Source organism: Podarcis erhardii (genome assembly GCF_964252035.2).
Source record: "Podarcis erhardii genome assembly, chromosome: 7".
Classification (NCBI taxonomy): domain Eukaryota; kingdom Metazoa; phylum Chordata; class Lepidosauria; order Squamata; family Lacertidae; genus Podarcis; species Podarcis erhardii.
The window spans coordinates 20,204,596-20,229,218 of record NC_138511.1 but is presented as its reverse complement, the minus strand read 5'-3'; the positions used below and the strand labels follow the sequence as shown (position 1 = coordinate 20,229,218).

Genomic DNA, 24,623 nt, shown 5'->3' with positions numbered 1-24,623 from the left:
GTGGGAAATTGCTTGTGCCACACTGAACTTTTAATTTATAAGAAATGCATGGGGAAACGAAAAGAAACCTGTGCTTGACCTGTGCAGGACACAACTACTTTATAATATGATCATGGGGCATTTAGGAAATATAAAACAATGCAGCTACATAAGAACATGAATCATTCCCAAAATACATGCCAAATTTTCCGTGTATAAGACTTATAAGACACACCCTATTTTGGGGGACTCCAAATTAAGAAAACACCCTTCAGCACTACCCGTGTGTAAAAAGTACCACAATTTTAAACCAAATTTTTTGGTTATAAAAACCCTAGTCTTATACACGAAAAAATACGTTATGTACCTTAAGTATGCATACAAATTCAATGAGAGATGTGAGCTTGCTTTTGCCAGGTAACCTAATTTATTTCAGATCTACTTTGAGACAAACTCTCATCTCCTCATCAACACAAAGAAGGTTTTTTTTCCTGATCTTTCATATTTTTCAGAACTGAAAATCCCAGTTCACAACAATAAGTCGTGGGAAACTGTAGCAGAATAGCCAATGCTTTGCTCTCATTTTGAAAATATATCAATCCATAGTCTGCAAAAATAATTATAACTATACTATACTATACTATACTATACTATACTATACTATACTATACTATACTATACTACACTGAATGTTTAAATGTTTCTTTGATTGTCCTTGAATCTTCCTACCACACTTGCAATCCTTTCCTGCCACACCCTTTGAGAACCATTGCAACAGATTGGGCCAAAACTAACAAAATGAATTTCAATTCGAACAAATGTAAGGTTCTACATTTAGGCAGGAAGAGCCAGCTGAGCAAATATAAGATGAAGGACACCTGGCTTGCCAGTAGTACATGTGAAAAGCATCTAGGGGTCTTAGTAGAATCAACTGTGTGATGCAGCAATAAAAAAAAACTAATGCTATTCTAGGTTGAATCAACAAATGTACAGTGTCTGATCAAAGGAAGTAATAGTACCACTCTGTTCTGCCTTGGTAAGACCACACATAGAGTACACTGTCCAGTTCTGGGCACCAAAATTTAAGAAGGATATTGGCAAGCTTGAACGTGCACAGAGGAGGGTGACCAAGGTGATCGAGGGTCTGGAAACCAAGTCTTATGAGAAACAGGTGATGAAGTTGGGCATGTTTAGTCTGGAAACAGCCTAAACATCTGTTGTCTATGCTCTGGCAGCCTCTAGGTTAGATTACTGCAATGTGTTAAACATGGGGCTGCCTTTGAAGATGGTTCAGAAACTGCAGCTGGTGCAGAATTTGGCAGTCAAGTTGTTCACTGGGGGGAAATGATCTGAGCACGTAACAACAATTCTGGCCCCACTGCACAGCTACCAATTAGTTGCTGGGCTCAGTTCAAACTGCTGGTTTTGACCTAAAAGCCTTATGCATCTCAGGACCCCAGCACTTCAAAGGACCGCCTCTCCCTACATGAATCAACAAGGATTCTGCAATCGTTGTCTGAGACCTTTTTCCTGTGCCGCCTCCATGGGAGGTCTGGAGGGTGGCCACATAAGAACAGGTTTTTTCAGTGTTGGTTCCCTACTTTTGGAATATTCTTCTCAGGGAGGCTGGGTACCATCATGACATATCTATAGTCGGTGGGCAAAAAGATTCCTTTTTCATCAGGCCTTTGGCTTTAAATGATTTGTGACCTCTTTTAGTGGGTGAGATGTTTTAATCCTGCCTTTTAAAAATAGGATATTGTTTTAAGATTTTTCCTTGCTTTGTTTTACGAGGGTTTAAATGTATGCTGTTTGCTCATTGTTGTAAGTCACTTTGAGCTGCATTGACAAACAAGGTGACTAATAAGTTTAATGAAAAATAAAGGAAAAACAAGGACAGTGAAAGTACAAAGATGGCTGCACACACATACGCAGCAATGCACTCATCCAATCTGGTCCTCGGTAAGTTACTCAGAAGAAAGGCCCGCCACATTCAGCAGGACTTACTTCCTAATAAGATTATAGAATATTAAGAACAAAGTGGAAATACTCAAAAGTTCGATACTCTGGAGAATCCAGCATCACAGGGGGGTTAGTTTGAGAGCAGAATCATATTCAAGTCACGTCTATTATTATTACTGTTATTATTATTTGATTTCATGCCCTGCCTTTCTGCAAAAGTACACAAGATTGCACACACACAGCTTTTTTTCCAGTGGTGAAATGAGTACTGTCCATTCGTTCGTTTGTTTTCCTGGGACCTGCAACACTTCACGTCTATCTATTTTGTTCTGTGGTTTGTCCACCCATCTGTTCTCCAAGTTTAGGCATCTCTTGAGATGTTGTCGCCAAACCCAGCGCAAGGGGGGCCAAGTTGGGGGTCGGAAATCTTAGTCTATGTTTGATGCCATTTTGAATCAAGATGATGTACTCAAATGTGACTTTGTCCCATTTGTGTAAAAGTTACAGATGAGGTTTCTCAAGCTGGAGGAGGGGCTGTATACAGTATACATGTTTTAAATAAACAAGAAATCCAGCAAGCAAAGTTTTCCCCATCACCATGGGAAGAGACAGCAAAACCACCTGTTATATTTCCACAATTCATGTCTGTTCTATCCATTTCACAGAATGAGGTTGATAAGTTAGGGTGGTAGGATTCACTTAAAACTGCATGTGAGCTTTTCACTTTTTTGAAGGCTTTCCCCACTTGTGGATATTTTAACCCTAATGCTGCAAATTTGAATGAGCAGTGTGTGTGTGTGTGTGTGTGTATGTGTGTTTAAACCCATTTATTTTGGAGCAAATAAGGCATTCCTTGTTAGAGAGCTATTTTAAGAATAATCAGTTTTCTGTTTTCATTGGTTTGTGTTTTCGAAATGATTGTTAACACTGTTGCTATTGTTAAGTTTTTGAGGTTGTGTTGCTGTGTAAGCAACCCAAGTCTATACATAACTTATACCCCCAATTTCTCTCTCTCTCTCTCACACACACACACTGAATAAAATATTGTTATGCTTAGCATGCAATTACTTTGCATTCCACCTTCTGAGAGCAACTGCCCTCAAAAGCAATTTATAAATCTTTTAATCAATAAATAAGTAAGGATATACAAACACAAGAAAAGTCCTGAAGGACCAGACCAAAAGCCTATCCAGTCCAGTATCCTCTTTCCCATGGTAACCAACCAGATTTTGGGGTGAAAGAAGTGTGTGGGCGGGGGGCAGGTGGGGGGGGTAATAAGCCAATGCAGTAGGACAGAACTATTCACACTCCATATTCTGGGATTGCAATCTGGGATTAGATTCCCAGGCCTGGTGGATGCATCACTTCTGTATTTGTGAGGATGTTGTTAAAGGCACAATGGCAGAACCATTAAAGATACTAGAATGATTTTTGTCCTTCTGCAATCATCAGAAAGGTTGCCTGTTGCACACAGCCTTAGAGAAATCTGGCTGGTCACTGTCTGAATGAAAGGGCTGGACGGAGAGCTTTGGTGTGACCCGCCAGGTCACTTGAACACTTCTAGCAAAGCATGGCTAGTTGGGATCATTTTAGACATCTAGCCTTTTAAGTGCTAGCTGTTATCCCATTAAATTATTTTTTCCTATTGACCCACACATTTTCATTCCTCTGGGCCTCAGAAGTATATAAAACTATATATGCACAGAGGTTCTATTTCTTAAATGTTTCATGTGCATGTTTAATAAGTAAATATTTGATTGGGTATATTTAAACTTCAGTTCTAATCATAGTGATACATTATTGGATTTGGTTGGCACCAAAACCCTCCTTTTCTAATATAATTCTAATTAACAGGGAGCCAGGTTTGAACTGGGATTTTAAAAGTGACCTGGTGTTTATGGTAAAGATTTTATATATTTGTGTTTACGGTACAAGGGCTATTTATATATGGGAAAGGGTTATATAATCTGACACAGAGATTGCTTAAGGTAAGGTCAACATACCCCTTATATGGGATACGTTGAAAAGGGAGTCCAATCTCACATTAGGCCTCATTCACACCATATTTAAAGCACTATGATACCACTTTAAACAATTGTCGCTGCTCCCAAAGAGCCCTGGGAGCTGTATGTAGTTTGTTATGGCTGCTGAGAATTGTTAGGAGAGACCTGTTCCCCTAACAGCTACAGTTTCCAGAATGGTTAAACAGTCAATCCCTCTTCCCAGGGAACTCTGGGAATTGTTGCTCTGAGAGGGGACTAAGTGGTCCGCTAACAACATATAGCACACTTAATATGTGACACTTCCCAGAATTATTAGGGGGAAGTCATGGCTGCTTAAAGGGGGCATCATAGTCCTTTAAATGTATGATGTGAATGTGCCTTTATTGTGTGTGTGTGTGTGCGCGCACACACACACACACCCCCCCCCCCGCCTGGAGGTACTTGAGGAGCAAATGGATTGAACATGATTTTGCTGATGTGAGACTATTTCCTTGGCTCGCTCTTTTGAGTCAATTTCACAAAAAAACCTTTCAGAGTTGCTGACGCAGTGGATCTACATAGCAGAGCTGAGAAAGGCCTCTGGGAACCCGGGGAGGCGGAGATGGGGGCAGAGTGCTATTTTTTAAAAAATTAAAAAATTAAATCAATCGCCATAGCCTTTCATATGCTCCACTCTCGCAAGCAATAAGCATTATTAGCATGCAGCCTTTTTTCCAGATTCACAGAATACAGTGGTACCTTGGGATGCGAACGGGATCCGTTCTGGAGTCCTGTTCGTATCCCGAATGGAATGCAAGATGCGATGGTGTGTCTGCGTGTGCGCGGGTTGCGTTTTGCCGCTTCTGCGCATGCGCATGACATCATTTTGAGCGTCTGCGCATGCACGAGCAGCAAAACCCGGAAGTAACGTGCTCCGTTACGTCCGGGTTGCCATGGAGCGCAACTCGAACATGCTCAACCCGAAGCACATTCAACTCGAGGTATGACTGTATTCCTATATGTTTCTACCTAGAAATAAGTGTCATTGAATGGAGTTTGACATACTCAGACCCTCCAAGTGTCCCTATTTTCCAGGGCCAGCCCTGATTTAGAGAAGCCACCCTGGTTTCTGATTTCATCCCAGAATGTCCCACTTTTCCTTAGGATGTCCCTGTTTTCATTGGAGACATGATGTAGGATATGGAGTTATCTGACCCCCGGGCTGTCTGAAGGCAATCCTGTAAAGGGAGGTTTTTAAAAAAAGTTTGATGTTTTATTATGTTTTTATATATGATGGAAGCTGCCTAGAGTGGGGTAGAAAAATTATCATTATGGAATGGGACGTCCCTATTCTAATCAGGGAAATATTGGAGGATATGCTCACTCTCAGGTAGGTGTGTATAGGCTGTGTACATACCAGATATTTAAAGAACCTCCCACCCCCAAATAAAGAGTCCTGGAAACTGAAGTTTACCCCCACAGAGCTACAATTCCCAGGACCCTTAACAAATGTCAGTTCCCAGGATTCTTTGGAGGAAGTCATGTGCTTTAAATGTATGGTGTGTACACAGTCCCACTCGACGAATCACAATTTCATTCATTCATTCATTCATTCATTCATTCAATAAAGCACCATAATGGTTTGTGGCACTTCACAGAGCACAGGAGGACCAGTCTTCCTGCCCTCCTTCCCGAGGACCTCACAGTCTAAGTTCTGGAGAGGACCGGAGTTAGCATATGTGGTAAAATCAGAATATATAAACGTGTGTGCGCAAAAGCTCCAGGATTAAACTGCAACACCCAGGAGATTTTTCTATTTATTTTAAACTTTGCTAATGGATTGGGTATAAATAATAAAATTGTTGTTGTTGTTGTTGTTGTTGTTGTTGTTGTTGTTGTTGTTGTTGTTGTTTTCAGGGCTCAGGAACCTGCGCCCCTCCAGATGTTGTTGAACCCCAACTCCTATCAGCCCAAGTCAGCATAGCCAATGGTTGGGGATGGAGTTATAGGCCAGAGGTGGGGAAGCTATTGGACTCCAACATCCATCAACCTCAGCCAGTGCAGACAATGGGATTTGTATATATATTATTTATTCCGCCACTAAAAACAACAATTAGGCAAGCACACTTAGACAGATCTTACTAACAACTTGAATGAATTACCTAGGCTGCCAACTTTGTGGGGAGGTTAGAGGCAGTGTTTTGGACTACAACTCCCATCAGTCCCAGCTAGCACTATTGGGGGAGGTTGTTCCAAAAGTTCAAGGTGTTACTATTAGTATATAAAGCCTTTAATAGGTTTGGAATGGTTTACCTTCAGATCACCTGTACAGCTCAACTATTTGTGTATACATATTGGTCATTATAAAAACAACTGTTTATGAATTGGTGCCTGAGTTTGACTTTTTTCTGCTTTCTTCCCTGTCCATTTTCCTTTGTGTGTCTTGCTTTTTTAGACTGGTGTCTTGGTGTGTTCAAATCTTTGCTAAAAGCTTGGCAATATGTTTGAATGTCTAGTTTGCCTCTCCCCTCCATTTCCCTTCCTCTTTAGAAATGGCTTGCATGTGTGTGTCTGTGTAGCGTTGAGGCAAATCTCCTGATGTCGCAATCCAGCACCTTCCCTAAGGAGTCACCCCTGAGAGATGGCTTCTTAGTTAGGCCTGTCTGCCTGGATAATGATTTCCAAATAAGTAAATCTGTTAATGAGATCACAGTGGGAGCAATAATGAGTCAGAAGAGGGTGAAGTGGGGGATGTGTGTCTGGGGTTCTTTTTAATCAGTCAGGACTCTTGGGTTTGGCCGGGAAGCAAAGAGAGGTATACTACCCTATTTCCCAGGACATCTTTTCGGTGCTGCGTAAAAACATTTTTGTTAAGGCAAGCCTATCCAGACATGTAGACTGTTGACATGGCTCTTAAGCTGGCTGATTTTAATTATTTTCTGAAAGTTTTTTTTTCCTAAAGATGTCATTGTCTTATTCCTTTTGTAAACCACAGTTTGCAGTTTAGCTGAGGTTTGCTTGTTTGTTTGTTTACAAGCAGGATGTAATTTTGATAAAATAAATAAAAAACATAAATCACCTGGGTTTTTTGTTTTACTTTTTAACTGATGCATGGGCCAGGCTGAGAAGTTGCTCCTTCACCCTCTCCTTGGAAAGACCTGCTTTGTTTTAATTAAGAACAAAAGAACTCAGCATCGCTGCCTCCAGTCCAGCGCCCTGTGCCCAACAGTGGCAGGGCTACATTTCACAGCACACAAAACCCCAGAGGGTTCTGCGCACACTTCTCTCTCCATCATCCATCTAGGGAGGGGAGAGGGACCATCACAGCTCAAGGACGAATTCAGCCTGACCTACCTCACAGGGTTGTTGTAAGGAAGGGGGATGCCACCTCAAGCTCCCGGGGGGGGGGGAGGCAGGGTATAAATGTAATAAGAAAAAGAAATGAACCAAAAGCACAAAAGGGTGCACAGCGGAATCAGTGAGGGTTGTGGTCTGGGATAAGTTTTGAGGGCCAAATTGTGATTTTTTTCGGGGGGGAGGGGCTGCATTCAGCCCACAGCTCCAACCCTGAGCTGGACAATGAGTCTTGACTTGGTATGTGGCAGCTTCCTATTTTTCCTAGTGAAAGAATTCTCTTTGGCCCCCTCCTATCTTTAGAGCAGAGCCTGGGTTTCTTTAGAGCTCTTTCACAGCTTGTGCTCAAGTTGATCCGTAGCGTAACCCCCACTGAAACCAGAGCTCATTACTCCATGGAAGCCTTTGGCCCCAAATGAGCAATAGCCCCATCATGCTCACTTCCTGTGGCTGCTGAGCACCCCATCAACATAACATAACCCAGATCTGTTTACATTGGCGGAATGGAGCGTCTGCCGGGATCAGGGGCATATCTTGGAGGGTCTGGAGGAAACAGGTTTTTATTTTTTATTTTTGTTAAAACAATATCTGAGTCAGACCTGAGCAAGCAAGCAAATGTGATGTTAGGGACAGATGTGCAGAATTCCAAGATGAGGCACTAAAACCCACATCCTCAATCTTCCACAGCTTCCAGCTATTTTGAAGTGAGTGAAGCAGTTAACATCTCAAGCAGGGTTTCCCCGTGATAGGACCATGTCAAGCTGGGGTGGAGAACCCAAGTCCTGGGGTCCAAATTGCAGCTGTTCAACCTGCTCTATCTGGTCCTCTTCTCAGCCTGCGCCTCCTCCACAGCCATACCCCTTTCCCCAGGGGACACCCCTTATTGGCTCTGCTTTGCACCCTCATCAAGTGGTATTGGCTGGCTGGAACATCATGTCTGGATGAGGGACTGAGGTGGGTGCATGTGAGTCTGTGCAGAAACTACCCCCCTGTGCGCAGATAACATCTGCATCCATTGCTCTGCCCACGTTTGCCTCTGGCCCTGCCCATCACTATGCAGAAGGGAATGCAGCCCTCAAATTGGAAAGGGAAAAAAAGATTCCCCACCACTGAACCAAAGTTCTGAGTTTAAGGTCACGCGACTGGACTTAACTGTCAGGGGTCCTTTACCTTTACCTTTTTTAACTGCACAAACTAAGCAGGGCTTTTCCTGTATTCTTATATCAACCGTAGCAAATTTTGTAAGTCAGTTATGCTATTGAATGTCACTGCAGGGGAGAATAAGTAGGAAAGGCTACACATCCTCTCCTCCTGCCAGCTGACTTTTCATTACAAATGTCATCTACACACACACACACACACACACACACACACACACACACTTGCATTCTGACGGTGAATGTGGGTTCAGGAAAACGTGTTTTGTTGCAACAAGATGTCATTTCGTCCTGGCACAAGCTAATCTATCAAGTTCCAAAGAAGCCAGAGCGTTTCTTTTAATTTTGAAAAGGCCAGGAACACACACACAAAAGGGTTCCCCATTAGCAAATCCCATTTTAAAAGTGCACCGAGGTTAATTGTATTACTGGGGCTGGACTGCCATCTTTAACAGCAGAGGCATCCTAGCACGGATTGATGGGATAAATCTGTTCTCTGTAGATGGGAGCAGCGAAGGGGGGAAGCCCGTGATCTCAAGCCTTTGACATCCTTCTCTTCTTACCCCCACCTCACCCTCCACCTCCGGCATCCCATCACAATTGACTTTTCCCTCAACCAATTCCAGGAGAAGGATGTTCCTGTACATTCCCTCTGACATGCTGGCAACTAGGGGATGCCACAGACCGGTTGTATTTAATTACCGCTCCTGGTGGATTTATTACTATTATGCCTGGATTAATTGGGAAAGTAAAAATGCTTCATTGAGCGATCCATCTTCTCAAAGTTACTTACCTTGTCACGGGGCTAATAACAGGGAAATAAAAACGCTTCTCTTTCTCGCTGCGGCATCGTAGGAAATGGATTTCTGCAATTCCTCCTGTAGAATTTTTTTAAAGAGGCATTTGAAAGTGGTGGGAGAAGATAAATTGGGCTAAGCGAGAGTGGGGGGAGGTCTGAGGGACAGAGGGGGGAAATGCAGCCATGCTCTTTATCAAATAAAACGTTACACCCCCTCCGTGATGGTACTTTTTAAGATAAAAAAAATCTGAAGGATGATAGAATATTGATTGATTGCTAATACAGCAACAATTCCCCTGTTGTAGGAAGGGCCTCTTGCCATTTTATTTAAAAACCATTCCCGTAACACAAATTGCTTCGTACAGTTCCTGTTTCATAAGGATTGACAGCTAAAGGTTTGGCTGGTTATTTTAGACCAATCTGTCAAATTCAGCCGCCTTAACAATCTCTCTGTCCTACACACACACCACACATTCAAAGCACATTACCGCACCACAAAAGAATATTGGGTATTGTAGTTTATCCCTTTCCAAACTTTTCATGTTGGTGACACACTTTTTAAGACATGCATCATTTTGCGACAAGGTAATTCAGTTTTACTAGCAAACCAGAGGTTAAACGAACCCCTTTCCAGCCCCGGGAGGAGTGTGGGGAGTGTTTGTGCGACACACCTACACACTGCAGCCGACACACTAATGTGTTGCAACACAGAGTTTGGAAAGCTGTGACCAAGGTTCGAATACCCACTCAGCCACGGCATGACCTTGGCCTTACCTACCTCACAGGGCTGTTGTGAGGATTAAATGAGGAGGAAAAGAACCATGTATGCCACCACATATGCTCCTTAAAGAAAAAAGTGAAATCAAAATGCAGCAAGCAAACAAACAAAACAAACAATTCCTAGCACCCTCAACAAATATGCTTCTCAGGGTTCTTTGTGGAAAGTCATCACTGTTTAAAGTTGGTGGTGCAAAAGTCATCAGTACCTCCATCTGCCACCATTTTGTGACTGGCTCTACCCACCCCACGCCCCTTTGTGACTGGTGGGCCACAGCCATTTTCAGCCATTTCAACTCCTGGACTGCAGATATTACTGGACCAGACCCTCCTAGTGTCCTTAATTTCCAGGGACAGTCCCAGATTTACAGAAGCCGTCCCGGTTTCTGATTTGATTCCAGAATGTCCCGCTTTTCCTTAGGACGTCCCTATTTTCATTTCAGAGAAATGTTGAAGGGTATGGAGTTATGCGATCCCTGAGCTAACTAACTATACAACTTTTTAGAAGACATCTGAAGGCAGCCCTGTATAAGGAAGTTTTTTAAAAAAATGTTTAATGTTTAATTATTATTTTTATATATGTTGAAGGCTGCCCAGAGTGGATGGGGCAACCCAGTCAGATGGGTGGGGGCATAAATAAAATATTGCTGCTACTATGAGTATGATTATGGTCTCTATTTTCATCCGAGAAATGTTGCGGTGTACGGTTCAGGCAGGGGATAAGGCAGGTCTCCACGCTCCTTTCTCTTCCTTTGGCCTCCCCTGAGATTTCAAGGAAATGGCAAGGGCTATAGTTAGCAGAATTGTGAAAATGAAAAAAAATGGCAAACCTGAGTAGTGGTGGTTGGTTTCCTGCCAGTGGCGTAGCGTGGGTTGTCAGCACCCGGGGCAAGGCAAGTAATTTGTGCCCCCTAACCCGTGGATTTGTGCCCCCTAACCCTAACCCCCAGATGTTGCGCCCGGTGCGGCCGGCCCCCCCTGCACCCCCCACGCTACGCCACTGTTTCCTGCCACACTCTGCATGTGCTCATAGGTAGTTTTGTTTTTGTCCTTGCTCTCTGCATCCTGAATGCACCCAGGCATTCAAACTGTTTCCAGCCGTGGGTCAGCCCTATTTCTCAGGCTGTGTCTACGCTATCCATTTAGAACACTCTTCTTTCCCTCAAATCATTTTGGGCACTGTAGTAGTTCACCCGTCACAGAGTTACAACTCCCAGCAACCCTTAAGAAACTGCAGTGCCCAGAATTCTTTGAGGGAAAATGATGTGCTTCAAAGGTATAAGATGTGCACAGCTGACTTCTTGTCAGATTCGAGCAGAGCTTTCCAGACATTTTATGTTGGTGACACACATTTTAGACATGCATCATTTTGCAATGCAGTAATTCAATTTTATTAGCAAACTGGAGGTTAAACTAACCCCTTATAAGAGATACGGACACAGCACATCTACACACCGCAGCTGACACACAAACATGTCACGACACACAGTTCAGAAAGCTCTGGATTAGAGTTTGTGGAAGAATTAAAACAAGCTGCTCGTGCTTTTCCTTCCCTGCCGCCCTCTGAGGCTAATAAGCCATCAGCCCCAACCTGGAAGCTTGCAGCATCTTACCAGGCCCAGGCCCTTCCTCAGCTGCAACCTTTCCTGGCTGATTGCTGGTAGGGCTACTCATGAGTAAGCAGCTGCTGACTTCCGCCCCCCAGGGCTTCCTGTTTTTGGATCTCTATCCCTTCCCCACAGGCTCATGTAACACACAAAGACAATACCCTAAATCTGATCAATTTTAAAGGTAGATAATGTTGATTGGAGCTGATGAAAGAGAATGGAAGTGAGCGACTGAGGATTGGCTCCTAGGGTCACCCTGGAGAAGGCAAGCTGGAAGAGCACTAGGGAGGAGTTGTTCTGTACATCCCAAAGCTAAACATTCAGCTCACTGAAAACGCAAGGGGCTTTGTTTTCAAGTGAACGGCGTGCAAGGCCTGCTACATGCAACGGAACTTCGTGGGAAACATACCTTAAGTCACTCCGAAAAAAGGTATTGGAGCACTTCTAATCATTTGCCCACCACCATGAACAGAAAATAGAAGATCTAGCTGAAAGTCAACACATGGGGATCTGCACTGATCATTGCTGCATTGCATTCCTCATTACTATTATCTTATATAACAGTATTCAAACCTTAGAAGCCAGTAGTGATGTATGGAAGTGAGAGCTGGACCATGAAGAAGGCTGATCGCCGAAGAATTGATGCTTTTGAATTATGGTGCTGGAGGAGACTCTTGAGAGTCCCATGGACTGCAAGAAGATCAAACCTATCCATTCTGAAGGAAATCAGCCCTGAGTGCTCACTGGAAGGACAGATCCTGAAGCTGAGGCTCCAATACTTTGGCCACCTCATGAGAAGAGAAGACTCCCTGGAAAAGACCCTGATGTTGGGAAAGATGGAGGTCACAAGGAGAAGGGGACGACAGAGGACGAGATGGTTGGACAGTGTTCTCGAAGCTACCAGCATGAGTTTGACCAAACTGCGGGAGGCAGTGGAAGACAGGAGTGCCTGGTGTGCTCTGGTCCATGGGGCCACGAAGAGTCGCGACACGACTAAATGACTAAACAACAACAACAACAACAACAAACCTTAGAAGAGTGTGTGGCCGTGAGGGGGTGCACTTGGCTGTGATTATCATGAAGCCCCCAGCTTCGTTTTATACAGCTCTATCACATCCCCCCTCTACTCGCCCCCCTCTCTCTAAGCCCCAAATGTTGCAGCCTTTCCTCACAATGCAGTTGCTCCACTAAACCCCTAGATCTTGTTCTTTGCCCCTTTCTGAACCCTTTCTAGTACTATAACAACCTTTTTGAGGTTTGGCGACCAGAAAAAAGAGGGGCTCCTATTTATGGACTAATCTCTTCCTTCTGTACAAGACTTAAAAGGAAATTGATGTATATATTATAGAAGAAAGAAAAATCTTTTAAGAGCTTGGAGGGTGGGGGGTTTTAAAGTTTTTTTTTAGTGCTTTTCTTCCCCCTCACCCTTCTCTTTTCTTGCCCACGCTAATGGCAATGGCAATGGTTACATTAAGTATTTGGCTAAACTTCAAGAATTCTCTCTCTCTCTTTTAATTATCTTCTCCCTGACAGTTTGCACCCATTAATCCTGTTTTTATGGATTTAAGGGAACTGCAGAATTGCAGGTTGGAAATCTCTCTATTCCGCCTCCCTCGCCTCCCCACCCCCTTGCCATGGAGGGCAGGGGGAGGGGGGCAGGAAGAGAAATGGGTAGGAGGGAGAGGGACATTCCAGACCCCCGCACCCTTGTAAGCAGCCAGTCCTCTGCCCTGTGGCGTGGAGGGCATCCATGAGATACAGCTCTGATATTTCAACAGTTTGGGGGCTTGTGCCAAAAGAAGAAGAAGAAAACCGTGCCTTGAATCTTAATATCACCTCTTTCTACTGGAAACCTCTTTCCCAGAACCCTTGATGCTTTTTTCATTTCAAGCAGAGTACCCAAATACAGCTGGATTTTATCCTCCATCTCCTCTTTCGAGGTGCCTGCCAACTCACCTCCTTCAAAGATGGGGCAAGGCAGCTTAAGCGATCAGCCTAATGGTGTGTGTGTGTGATGACTGAAGCTCCTTGCCAGTGCAGGAGACATTGGAAACAGAGGGGGAGGGGAGGGGCTTCTGCTTGTGTGACCTGCCTTGGTGCTGGTCCAGACTGGTAATAGTGGGATCTGCAACAGAAGGTTGCAGCACAGGCTGCTCCTCCTGTCAGGGATTCCAGCCGGCTGGCCTTGCTGTTTCCCAGGCTTCTCCATTCCACCCATAAGTCAGCCTTCCATGGCCGTTCAGCCCCCAGGAGAACCATCACCCTACTAACCTGGTTAGGGTTAGGTGCTGGAAATCACAACTGGAAAGAGTGCTGTTTGAGGATGAAGGCAACATTCAGATTCGTTGCTCTGCCCACTTTTGCCCCTGCCCACCCCTGGCACGTGGCCCCTGGAATGTTGCACCAGAGGGAATGTGGCCCTTGGGGTGAATAGGCTCCTTCACCCTGGTCTAATCTGTTGCTGTTTTAGAAGAAGCATAGACAGCTTCCCCGAATCTGCCTTGGCCGTGCTGTGCTGTCACAGGACGAAAAAGCAACCTCCCGCCATGCCTCTTTGTTCAGGTCCATCATTGCTTTCCAACAACTGACCTCGTCTTGACTTCATTACCAGCTCTTAAAAGACATGCACTCCTCAGCACATTATGCTAGCTGCATGGTGGGAGTGGGTGTGTTTTAAAGCACCCATTCCTCACCGCCATCCCTAACTTGGATCATCTGCTGCTCACTTTCTAGATTACCTTCACTGGGAGAAGGTTATTTATGGACCTCCTACGATAATTGCAGAGCATGCAGGAAAGCATTAAATATTTGGTGGGGATAGCTCCAGGCCAGTCAGCACTTAGCATCCTTGGGCAAGGGAGGGGCAGTAGATCAGTGGAAGTGCCTTTGCTTTGCATGTAAAAGGTCCCAGTTTCATTGCCTGGCAACTCCATGCCAGACTGGGAGAGACCTCTGTCTGAAATACTGGCAAGCCACTGCCAGTCAGTGTAGACACTACTAAGCTAGGTGGATCAATGGCTTGACTTGATATAAGGCACCTTCCTATGTTCCTATGATTGGGGGCGGGCACTGATGTGCTGAGACTGGCCTTGGGGCTACCCCTCTCAACAACACACGCCCACACACACACACATACACCAAGCAGCTAGATTGTGAATTGGACACCATTTTAATTACCCACAATCCCCCCAAAGGAGTTTCGTTCCAGGGGATTGTGGGAAATTAAAATGGGGGCACCTGCTCCTGCTTCCTACCGCACCTATTCATTATTATTTGCTTGCACAAAGTTCGCCGGAAGGTTAAATGGTGTCTGGTCTTTCTTGAGCCTTCCTTCTCGTTCGTTTGCAGGGAGGTTACTCAACAATGAGCCTGATTTCACCTAGATTTGTTTGCACCATGGCCATAACAACTCCCCCTCAATTGTTCACCCCACACTTCTCAATGTATTATCCTGACTGCAAAAAAAAAAAAACCCACACAACCCAAAAAACCAACAAAACATAAAACCAAACCTGCTGTTCTTTTTTAGAGATTGGATTTGTTGCACCCAGAGTAGCAAGGCACTCCATTCAACTAACTGTAGATTCCAGTGGTTCCTGCATTGAAGGGGGTTGGACTTAATGACCTTTGGGATACCTTCCAACTCTACAGTTCTAGGATTCTATTATCCTAATTGCACAAACTTGAATTTTTGGTGTGTGCTTGAACCCTCCCAAAGAATAATGACAATCTGGGGACAACTGTAACCAAGGGAGATAAGGGCTTCAGAGAACCAACAATAGTGGCACCCCAATCATCACCACTGCTTACTTACACCACTGACATAAATATGTGTTTTGGCCTCAAGATTGGACGTGTGGAGAAAATCCTGCAGTAGGATTAAAGTCCATTGTTGGCTCTTGTAGTTTGCCAAAGAGCAAATATTTACTGACAAATGTTTACCAAATGAATGTTGAGTGTTTGCACATTTGAATACCAGCGGTACTGAGGACTGCTGAATACTTGGAATAATGTGATTTTATGAAGGCACTATTGTCTATAGACATTTTAACTTTTGTGTACATGTTCATTTTTGCATGATGCATTAAATGGTGCATTTGGGAAACAGCCATTGCTCAGAGGTTAAATGAACCAATGGTATGACTCTGCGTAAGGCAGCTCCCTATGTTCCTAACATATATTTCTATTCATATAAATGATACTTTGGACTCACCAGTGCAGGGATCAAAACATTATGCAATGTCTGCAAAAGACCAAAATTTGTGTTTCTGTGTTTTAAAGTGACTTATGATATAATCCTCCTGAATAGCTAATGGGAAATGAAAGGCCTTGGTTGTTTGAGGACAATGACCATGCAGAGTTTATCCACCTAGGGTAAAGCTGTGATCCAGCAAATAGATCTGGGGTCTGGTCTGAGTGCAGCAAGGCAGATTCAGACATAAAAACAGATGCTGCCATTGTCTTGATCAACAAGGTCAACAATACTAAATTTCAAATTGCCAATAGATTTTTAATAAGTGGAACCTGCAACCAAATGTTGCATTGCAGAGTTGCTCCTCTACTAGAATTGTTTTTTGGGGGGAGGGAGAGGTGGTACTTCTGCAAACATTGGGTTCCCTCCTAAGGCTACGGTTATCTCCCAGGTGCATGGTGCCATTTTGGACCACACTAGATGAACCAATGGTCTGATTCAGTATAAGGCACCTATCTTCCTATGAGGGCAGATTGAGGTTGGTGGGACACTGCTTCATTTGCCCTAATAAACCAGCCACCAATGCTTGCTGGAGTGGGGGCATCGGCAGGTGCCTGGCAGTGCCAACCTGGGGACAGGTACCGGAAAACTGCAGCTGTCCTAGTTGATAACGTCATCCAACAGCCCAGTGTGCAGGGAGGAGACACAGGTTGGAGTTGCCTATCTGAGATTCCCCAGTGACAGCGGCAGCAAATGCCTTGACTGGGTGCTGGAGATAAAGTGTTGTGGGAGAGGGAAGCGAAATGCCCTCAGTGAAGAGACCTTCTTTTCTTCCCCCTCCCTCTCCCCCTCTTTCGGCTGCTATTTCTGGGGATGATAAAGTGTGGCGGAGCTGTCTGCTGGAGCCAGTACTTAGAAAGAGGAGAATGAATAAGCAGGCCCTGAGCGAGAAGGACGAGGGGAACAGACGGTCTTCTGTGCTTCCTCCTGGCTCCACTTTTACGGCCTCGTTGGACTGAGTGCTTTGCTGCTTAATACCCTTTTCTCTTTCTTCTGGTAATTGGATTTCTTAAAACAGTAAAGGAAACACTTCCAGTGCAAAGCAGTTGTCTAAGACCAACTCAGATTAAACTACCCTAGTGTTGCAGTCTGCAGCATAAGGAGATTGGACGAGCTCTGCTGGATCAGGCCAACGGATCATCTAGTCCTGCGTCCTGTTCTCACAGTTGGCCTGCCAATTTTTTAATTATTTTTTTGTGTTTGTGTGTGTGTTTGTGTGTATTATTAAAGATTTTGTTGATTTACAAAAGTGTGCAATGTCTCTCTCTCGCACTTCCCCCCCCCCCATGTAACATTTTTACAAATCAGTTTCATTTGTTGAGACATTAGGAAGAAAAGGGGGAAAGAGGTGGAGGCGGGGAAGATGGGTGGGGGTGGGGTCGGGTGGCGATGTTTCTATTTTACTTACTATATGTAGGGTTTGGTGTCAGCGTTGCTTGTGCAGGTTCTCTGCTGTTCACTTGTGTTCCTTTGGTGGTGAGAGAGGCTGGGTTGGCCTAGGGTGTGGTTATTCATTTGTGGTTGGCTGTGGTGGTCTTTGTTTTCGTGTGTGAGTGGGGTGTGTGTGTGTTTTGAATCAGGTTAGCCATATTGATTTGTATACTGTTGGTGGATTTCTATCATTGTCTCGTTGGGCTGTGTGTGTGATAAAGGGGAGCCATACAGGGGCTTCTTCTGTTTGTCCCCGTGTCAGTTTCAGTTTATTGGTTAATTTTTCTAGTAGGGTTGTTTCCCATACTATTTGGTACCATTGGTCCATGCTTACTCCTGACAGGTCTCTCCAGTGTCTGCCAATTTTATTTGTTGCATTTGTATCCGACCTTTTCCTCCAAAGAAATCGAGGTGGCATACATGGTTCTTCCCCTTCCTCATTTTAATCCCACCCTGAGATTAGGCTGAGAGACTGTGGTTGTGGCTCAAGGTCACCCAGTGAGCTTCATGGCTGAGTGGGGATTTGAACCCTGGCCTCCCAAGGTGCAACATGCCTGTGGGAAGCCCACAAGCAGGATCTGGACACAAAAGCGCTCTCCAATAGTGCAGTTTCCAGCAACTGGTATTCTTCTGGCTCCCACCATGGAGGCAGAACAGAGCCACTAGGACCAGTCTGCACCATCTCCTGGAAAGAGAGGTCAAAGCATACCAGGAACAGAGTCAGGTCCATAGGTGCTTCTAGCTCAGGGCTTGCTGACACTAAATGGAAGTGGTTCTCTAGCGTCACATACAGGGAGTTTCCCAGCCTTACCTGGAGGTGCCAGGGACTTTCTGCAAGCAAAGCAGAGATGTTCTACCACTGAGCTATACCCCTTTCCTGAATAATAAAAAATGTGGCACCTACAGTACTTTCTCCGGTTTGCAAATGTGCCCATGGGCTGAATAAATTTGTATGGATGAATGAAAAGTCCCTCTGTAAAATGAAACCCTCCTGGGGTTTCAAGCGAGTAAGCAATAAGGCATAACATCTGATCCTGTGTCTGCATTGCAAGAATGCAGATGCCCCCTCTGGATTCCGCATCTTTGCCAAAGAAAACCCCAGTGAATTGGAGTCTACGGAGAAACCTGGCTTCTAGCTAAAAGTAAAGTGTAGTGCCATCTTCTGATTGGTAGGCATTACTGCAGTGCTGTAGTTAGGGTAAATTGATAGTACTGTAAAAGTATACATTGCTCCTGGGTAGTGTTTAAAGTACTTCACATCTTGCTGTAATACTCACAACATCCCTATAAGGTAGGTCAATATGTGGCTAGCCTCACTAGGCTACCTAGTGAGTTTGAAGCAGAAACCACTTTTGAATCGGTACTTAGAATCATAGAATTAGAGAGTTGGAAGAGACCCCGAGGGTCATCTAGTCCAATCTCCTGCAATGCAGAAAGCTCAACACATGGCCAGTTTGAAACCATACCAGCCACTGCTTAGCTTTGCAGATGTGCCAGCAGTTTTATTGCTGCAGCTCAGTCATTTAACCTTTATGCAATTCCTGATGACTCTGCTGTGTGTCCTGAGACAAAGGAGTAATTAAAGCTTTCTCTTGGTACTCAAAAAAAAGCCAATGATCATTATCTTTTCCCCTGTATCACCAAGCAGGCCAGGAGAGACTCCCTGTCTGAAACCCTGCACAACCACTGCCAGTCAGTGTAGACAGTATTGAGCTAGATGGGTCAATGGGTCTGGCTCCATACAAGGCAGCGTCCTATGTCTTGAAGGAAATGCCATAACTCAGTGGTAGAGCATGCAGAAACTCCCAGATTCAGTCCCCGGCATCTCCAGGTAGGGCTGAGAAAGACTCTCTGTCTGACACACTGGAGAGCTGCTGCCAGTTAGTGCCAGCAATGAGCCAATGGGCAGAAGGAGGTGGTGGTGGTCTTCAGGGAGGGGTGCACGTCAAGAACACCTGGCTCATGCCCTCACTCCCCAAACCTGGAATTAGCACTGTGCTGAAGAATTGCAGCACCAGTTGGAAGCCCAACATGCTAGTTGCTTGGCCACCCTGTCCAATTCTACCCCCCTCTCCCACCATCACACGCACATTTAAAAAATTAAAACCATTTCGCAAATGAAACTCTTCAGAGAAGGAGCCTGTCTGAGAGTGCTTAATGTAATGAAGAGGCGAAAATTCACTGGAGCAATTAATTTAATTGAAAGGCGCTGGGGAGCTGGGTGCCAGAAAGGCAAGTAAAAAATGCATTTCCTCCTGACAGGAGCTAACTAAAGAGAGATATACAGCGCATGGAGGGCCCTTGGCTCCCAGTCGCAGCCACTCTCAGAGCAATGCTTTCAGTTCGTTGGCAGCATTCCCAGGCTCACCGACAAATGGAGACTTTCCCTGCCCCAGCCTGGCATCAGGTACCTTATCAGATGAAATGCCCCTCTTCCCAGACAAAGGAGACAGCCTCGCAACAAGGCAAGAGGAGAGAGTTGGGGAAGGGCCATAGCATCTGCTTTGCATGCAGGTTTAGTCCCCATGACATCTCCAAGTAGGGATGGGAACGTCCCCTGCCTGAAACCCTGGGCAGTAGACATTACTGGTAGGCCAATGGCTGTGACTCTGTATAAAGGTAAAGGTACCCCTGACCATTAGGTCCAGTCACGGACGACTCTGGGGTTGCACAAGGTTGCACAATCATCTCGCTCTATAGGCCAAGGGAGCCGGCGTTTGTCCACAGACAGCTTCCTGGTCATGTGGCTAGCATGACTAAGCCGCTTCTGGCGAACCAGAGCAGCACACGGAAACACCGTTTACCTTCCCGCTGGAGCGGTACCTATTTATCTACTTGCACTTGACGTGCTTTCTAACTGCTAGGTGGCCGGGAGCTGGGACTGAACATTGGGGGGTCACCCCGTTGCGGGGATTCGAACTGCCGACCTTCTGATTGGCAAGCCCTAGGCTCTGTGGTTTAGACCACAGCGCCACCCGTGTCCCTGTGACTCTGTATAAGGCAGCTCCTTACATCTTAAGGGAAGGGCCATAGCTCAGTGGCGGAGCATCAGGCTCGATCTCTGGCAACACCAAGTAGGACTGCGGACAGGGGGGCACATGTCAGTGTCAACAGAACTGAGCAAGTTGTTGGCATCTGTCTGTCTCATGAGACAGTGGCAGAGTGCACCTTTGGGGGTGAAGCCGAACTGCCGCAAGCCTGCAGCGCCTGCAGTGGCTGTAGAGACCGACATGGGAGAGACATGATTTGTTGCAGCTGGGGCAGAGGAAGGCATCCGGTTGTGCTGCTGCAGATTCACAAGGGTGTTCCATCTTTCTGAGCTCTTCCCAACAGTCATTCCTTCTCTGGTCACAGCTTTGGATGCACATCCTGACTGCCTGGACTTAAGCTAATATAGCTGCAAATAAAACGTTTTAAGTGTGTTGCAAAGTGCAATACAGTGGTACCTCGGGTTACATACGCTTCAGGTTACTGACTCTGCTAACCCAGAAATAGTGCCTTGGGTTAAGAACTTTGCTTCAGGATGAGAACAGAAATCACATGATGGCGGTGCGGTGGCAGCAGGAGGCCTCATTAGCTAAAGTGGTACCTCAGGTTAAGAACAGTTTCAGGTTAAGAACGGACCTCTGGAATGAATTAAGTACTTAACCCGAGGTACCACTGTATACACATGTGACACTGGATGGCGATGGTGAGCTATGGCAAATTCTATCTATCTATCATCTATCTATCTATCTATCTATCTATTCAAAATGTTTTAAATAAAAGCATTTTCACAGCATTTTTAATGTGTGTGTGTGTGTGTAGATTCCACCTCTGCCTCCAGGTGCTGTAGTTGTCTGCAAAGGACTCTCACAGGGCAGGGTTGATGTGACCAGCCTTCACGTTGTGTTTGCAGACATCTTTGTAGCACAGAGTTGGTCTGCCCATTGGCCTGGTGCCAGAAGCCAGCTCTCTATAGAGTACGTCCTTGGGGATCCTGCCACTTTCCATTCTGTGGACATGACCAACCCAGCACAGATGTCACTGAGACAGGAATGCGAACATGCTGGGAATGTGGGCCTGGGAGAGCACATCTTTGCTTGATACTCTTGTCCTGCCATGTGATGACCAAAATCTTCCTGATGTGGTGCATGTGGAAGGCATTGAGGCATCACTTACGGTGATTGCAAGTTGTCCAAGACTCACTTCCATAAAGCTGCGTGCTCAACATGCAAGCCCGATAGACCTTGGCATTGGACATTAGCACCAAGTTCTTCCATACCCTTCTGGAGAGGCAAGCCATTGCCCTGGCTGCCTTGCCAATGTGCTTGTCAAATTCAAGGCCAATCCCCTGTAGGCTTGGGCAAAAGGGTCAGTGAGTCTCTATAGAGCATCCCCGGAGCAAGATTGACTAAGTATAAGGCAACTTCCTACATTGCTGTGTCTCAAGGAAAGGAACTTAGCTTAGTGACAGAGCATCTGCTTGGAATGTAGAATGTCCCAAGTTCAATCCCCAGCTTCTCCAGGTCCAGCTGGGCAGGGTGCCTACCTCCAAAACTCTGGAGAGCTGCTTGCAGTCGGTGCAAGCCAAGGGTAGAGAATCCTAAGTCTGGGGGGCCACATGCGGCCCTCCAGGCCTCTCCATCTGGCCCCGGGACTCTCCACAGACACACCGTTCACTGGTCTTGCTTCACAGTTTCCTTGGCTGTAAATGTGTCCTTCAACCTTGATAATGCCTCTGGCTTCCTTGGATGGAGCATAGGGAAAGGTGTGCTTGCGTGTGCATGCAATCTATCCTCTTGTACAAAGGCAAACATTTCCATTCAATGCTCTGCCTACTCCTGCTTGTGGCCCCACCCGCCACTGCTCCATGGCCCCCGGACTCCTACCCAGGAAGGGAATGTGGCCTTTAGGCTGAAAAAGTCACCCAACTGTGACTTAGAAGAATGGTGGACTCTCCAACACTGGAGGTCTTGAAGCAGAAGCTGGGCTGCCATCTGTTGGGGTTGCTCTTGCACTGAGTTTTCTGCAACAAACAGCGGGGTCAGACTAGATGCCCCCTAAAGGGACCTCCCCCCCCCAAAAAAAACTGAGGTGAAAGATTGATGTAAAGGAAGAGCAGCAGGCCTCCCAGCTGCTGTTTGGCCTTCATCCTCTCTCTGCACAAATAGCATGAACAAAGCGCAACAGCCACCTGCAAACGAACCATTCATTATGCATTATGTCAATGTGGCTTTTAAACTCAGAAGTAGTTGCATAGACCATTTTTTTCTAGAAGGGAATCAAGCCAGAAAATGGTGAAGGGGTGGGGGTGGAAGGCTAGTGAGACAGAATATAGACAGCGTAGGAATTAAAATCACAATGTAAGCAAAGCTGACGAGAGAGAGAGAGAGAGAGAGAGAGAGAGAGAGAGAGAGAGAGAATTAATATTGCTAAAGTGAATGGTTGGCTCAGGGCTCTCTGGCACATTAAGACGTTGGCCAAATGAATTGCAGAGGAACCTTTAGGAACAAGGAACCAAACCCTCACTCATCATAATTCCAGGAAGCGGGTGCTTTAATATTAACTATCTTGTCGAAGATATTGACCAGCCGTGGAAGCAGAGATTTCTGCAGAATGAGCACTCCAGTAATTGGAACTGTTGCTAGGTCTGGGGGGGGGGGGCTTTGCTGCACCCCAACCTCTGTACAGTAGCTGGCACCAAAGAGGCAAATTCCTTGTTAGGAATGATTAGGAACCTCACAGCTATCCATAAAACCATTATTTTAATCCCCAGGGTGGAAACATTAAGAGGACCATATACAGTTTGGGTCTCCCATATCTCAAATAGGTATACTGCACAGTTTGAGGGGGCAGGGAAGATGCAGAAAAAAGCAATCTGAATGTGGAAGGAGCTGGAGCACTTTCTGTATGAGCAAAGGGTACAATGCTCCATTGCTGCAGCGGGTGTGAGTAAAGCATTCAACCACCCGCAGTACAGAGACATAGCAGTATTACTTGCCCACAGAGGAGGCTGCCTGCTGTGTCTCTGCACTAAGGACAGATAATGGCACTCCCATTACTGCAGCAGGTGTGATCAGAGCAAACAGCCTTCCCACCCCAAATGGCAGAGAGGCACATCCAACAAAGGAGACTGTCCACTGAGTAACTACCCCATGAGTAACTGCTTCTGCCTGGCTGTCTAATCAGTCTCTGCTGGGGTCACACACACCATTCTGCAGAATCTTCTGCATCAAGTGTGATGGGGAGCAACCAGCTGATCCGATGCAGAGATGCAGCTGAACTACCCCTAGTCAGAGGAGGTTGCCCGTTGTATCCTTGGGAATCACTGTTCTGGGCTTGCCTCTTTCCAACTAAGAAGCAAATAAAATATAGGAGACAAGCTACTATGTGGAGAGAACATTTATACATTTCCACATTTGAAACATTTAAAGGGGGAGTTCCTAAGAGTGCAGTGTCCCTTCAGTTTTAAGAGGACAAAGAGTGTGTCACCTATAAAAAAGCACTGTGATAAGGGACTACAGAGTAACAACCTCCCAAAATGAGCTCTCAATAAATTCTATTAGTGCTTGGAATTTAAAACAAAAAAGTACTTCTGTTGCTATGTGGGGGGAGTGTTTCTTTTCGCTTGGCCATGGAAATCAAGAATTTAATTTCAAACAAGAGTGTTTGACTCAGCAGTCCAGCACTTGTTCTTCCAAGTAGACTCAGCAGGTTAATATATATCTGAATATATATTAACCTCTGTCCTCGTAAATCAACTGAGCTTGGGCACAATTTCTGTCTGGAATCCACCCAGCCACAGAGCAGAGCAGAGCTGTTATTTGCTCACAGTTAAGCATAGAGGAAGGGGACAGTTTTACCACCAGGTGCTACTAGGGGGCAGCCTAGAGCATCACATTGCAGCACATCATACTTTTTCTTATAATCATAGTTGCAGGGTGGGGGGTTGTAGGTAATTTAGTCTAACCTGCTGCTCGGGGCAGGATATCTAGAGCCAGCACATTCCCAAGAAGTGGCTGCCCAGGGGTGGGAGGGGAGCAGGGACGGAGAGACAATTGGTTCCATTGTTGAACTACTTGTGTCATCAATAAATTTCTCATAATGCTCCTCCAAAATCTACACCTTAGTAGTAGCATCAGCCCATTGGATCTAGTCATGCCCTCTAGAGGGCAGCAAGGGACAACTATTCAGGGATTTGGAAAACTCCTGCTGTGTCTTGTGGCTGGCCCAAAGTTTCAGAGCTGATTGAGACAATTTGTGCCCCCTTTTCAATGCAGATATGAAATTTGCCTTTAATTTTTACTGGGGTGGGAGGGGAGAGAGAAAAAACATCTGCGC

The 24,623-nt window shown here is 45.5% G+C and overlaps 1 long non-coding RNA gene across 1 annotated transcript in view; it reads right to left on the bottom strand.

Annotated features, from left to right (window-relative positions):
- Positions 1-9,222: 9,222 nt before the first annotated feature.
- LOC309347071 overlaps positions 9,223-24,623 on the bottom strand; it is a 131,345-nt gene continuing 115,944 nt past the window's right edge. Inside the window, exon 5 of the long non-coding RNA XR_014158817.1 lies at positions 9,223-9,312. This is a non-coding gene — a long non-coding RNA (uncharacterized lncRNA). The remainder of the gene's footprint in view (positions 9,313-24,623) is intronic.